The sequence below is a fragment of the Elephantulus edwardii genome, unplaced genomic scaffold (genome assembly GCF_000299155.1).
Source record: "Elephantulus edwardii isolate Elephantulus edwardi_28Jun2011 unplaced genomic scaffold, EleEdw1.0 scaffold00043, whole genome shotgun sequence".
NCBI classification, from domain to species: domain Eukaryota; kingdom Metazoa; phylum Chordata; class Mammalia; order Macroscelidea; family Macroscelididae; genus Elephantulus; species Elephantulus edwardii.
In genome coordinates, this window is record NW_006399793.1 from 6126061 (window position 1) to 6128846 (window position 2786).

Below are 2786 nucleotides of genomic sequence, written 5' to 3' on the forward strand. Positions count from 1 at the left end.
GAGGACATAAATCAAGCTTATTTTAGTATGCAAGGCTATCTAAATTGGAATTGTTGAATGACATCAGTAATTTTCTCCTATTAGTCATTACTGGGAGAATTTACTGAATGGATTTGATCAAGACTACAATAGAAAAAAAGACTTAACCCTGTTTTAGGGCTGCATTTAGGCAGAAGTGGGAAGTAGGCCAACTTTGTCTTTAGAACCTTCGACTTTCTATTCAGTATTCTTCTCTCTCTGTGACACCTGTCACCTCCCACCTGCAGGTGCCCACTAATCCTTTTTCTTTCTTTATTTCTCTTTTCTTTTATTGAAACATGATTTGAAGAACAAAGTCTCTCCAAGCTTTAGATGATGGATGGAATTTAAAATATCTGATTCAGACATATTTGAACTTCAACAGGAGACCAATGATTAGATTTTGAAGTATCAAGAAATAGACTCTGGAGAACTTAATGATTAAACAGCTTTCTAAGTTCTTGATAGAGCTCTGTTATATAAACAAGATTCTTTCCTCCACTCTCCCCTTACATTTATCATTTCTTTCATATGTGCTGAGTTTCACCACCTTCCACACCTGCCCCCCCGCCCCGAAGCTATTCTAGCTGCTGGGGATGAAGCAGTAAATAGTGTAGACATAGAATCTATCTTAATGAAACTTTAATTTATAGCAGAAAAAAACAATTAAACAAGCATATGAGATGTTTGTTAAGATTGAAGATAATGAAATTAAGAAAAGGCCTTGGGTAAATGCGGCTGAAAATCTTTTCAGAGCAGGCACCTCTGACAAAGGAATATGATAAAAAGAAGCTAACAGTATAAAAATCTGCAGGAACAGGGTGCCCACTAGAGAAAAGACTATGCAAATCATCTGAAGCAGGATTTATTTGAGTCACTGAAAGGTCAATTTGACAGGAATATGTTAAAACAAGAGAGAATGATATACCATGAGGCTGGCAAGATAAAGAAATGCAAAATCATGTGGAGTCTTTTGGAATACCTAAGGAATTTTTATTTAAGTGCAATGTGCATTCAATGGAAGATATTCAGCATTTGAAAGCATCTCTGTTACTTTCTCAAATATATTCTTGAAATAGTCTCTAAATGCAGGTGGGGCATACTCAAGGTCAGACTTTGGCTATTGTGGACCTATTTTAGTTTTCTTCAGCTTCAATCATATGGACTTGCATATGAACAATTGATGTTGCATATGAACAATTGATGTTCCAAAGCTGGCCCCTGGCCATATTTTGTCTGATGATATTGAGATTCTTTGTAAAACATTTTTTTCATTGGTTTTTCATCCTATCATTTGTAGAAATTGTGTGAGTTTTTTCTTAAATTTAAAATCATTTATTTTAAGATAATTTACAAATATCTTGCTGTCTTTAGTAGTTTGAACAATGGACCAACAATCTTTGTGACAAGGATAGCATTAAGCATAATGAAATGAACTGGCTTAACTTTTCTTCTTTACCTCTTCATCTGAGGATGACACTTGATTTTCATTAATCTAGAGCTGCAGCACCAGAGATGATTTCAACCAACTCCTTTGTGATGACAGCTTGGTGGGTACGGTTGAATGTCAAAGTCAGTTTGTCGATCATCTCAGAGGCATTCTTGCTGGCATTGTCCATAGCTGGCATCCTGGCACTTTGTTCACTAGTGGTGGACTCCTTCAGAGAGTAGTAGATGATGTTTCCCAGACTGTATTCTTGGTAATTTTGTAGCACATCAGCATCAATATCATCATAGATACTCATGCTTTCAGCACTTGTATTAAGGGAAAATATGGGCTTTTCATCAGTTTTATAGGAGATGACAGACCTGAATCGATTAAAGAGGATAGGTCCTTCATCAAATTCATAGCCAGAATTCAGCAATTCAAGAGCAATAACTGATGCACCTCCAAAAGTAGGAGGTTTCCTGCGCACTTCTTTAAATGTTACCAGAAATTGGTCCAAATGCAGGATGCCCCTGATTTTATCTCCAATCCCAACAATCACAACTTCTTTTCCAGCGGCTGTAAGCTCAGCCACCTCATTTTTCATCAGTTTAGCAACCGAGGAATGAATAGCACCACAAAGCCCTTGATCTGAGGATACACCAATAATGAGGTGTTTCTTCTTGTTCTCAGGAACCTTAAATATCAGCTTTCTCATAGAGAGCCAGAGATCCAACTCCATATACTCGAGCTGGTTTCAGCTCCCTCTCTGCTTGGGCATATTTTGCTGCTGCTACCATTTTCATAGACTTGGTAATTTTCTGAATGCTTTCGATTGACTTCAGTTGCCTGGCAATATCTTTCAAAGTTGCCATATTTCGAACTTGGGTCCATTGTGGCTGCACAGCCCAGGCAGAGACAACGAGGTTTGCCTGAGAAAACATGATGGTGTCGACCTTGCTGAAGGTCGGGCAGACAGACCCTCGTGGTTTGTTTTTTCAAAATATTTTAAAAATTATTATTAATTTTAATGAATATTTACAGAGATTTTGGATTTCTATTCATTCATTCATTCATTGTTGCATTTTTCTCCCTGCCCACCCCACTCTCCCCCAGTTTGCTCTTTTCTTTGAAAAGTGAAAGTGTATGATTTTTAGAAGTTTGTTATTTGTTTGTATATAATAATTTATACATTTTGTGTTTTGTACACATTCTCTGTGTTTTATACATTCATATTCATTGTGTCTCGTTCATTTACCTTGTGTCTTATACAATCGTTCATATTCTTTTTTTTATATAACTAATTACCATGGCAACATTGAGCTTCTTTATCAATACCAAA

At 36.6% G+C, this 2786-nt stretch overlaps 1 pseudogene; it reads right to left on the bottom strand.

Annotated features, from left to right (window-relative positions):
* Window positions 1-1508: 1508 nt before the first annotated feature.
* Window positions 1509-2388, bottom strand: LOC102867807 (annotated as a pseudogene).
* Window positions 2389-2786: the final 398 nt, after the last annotated feature.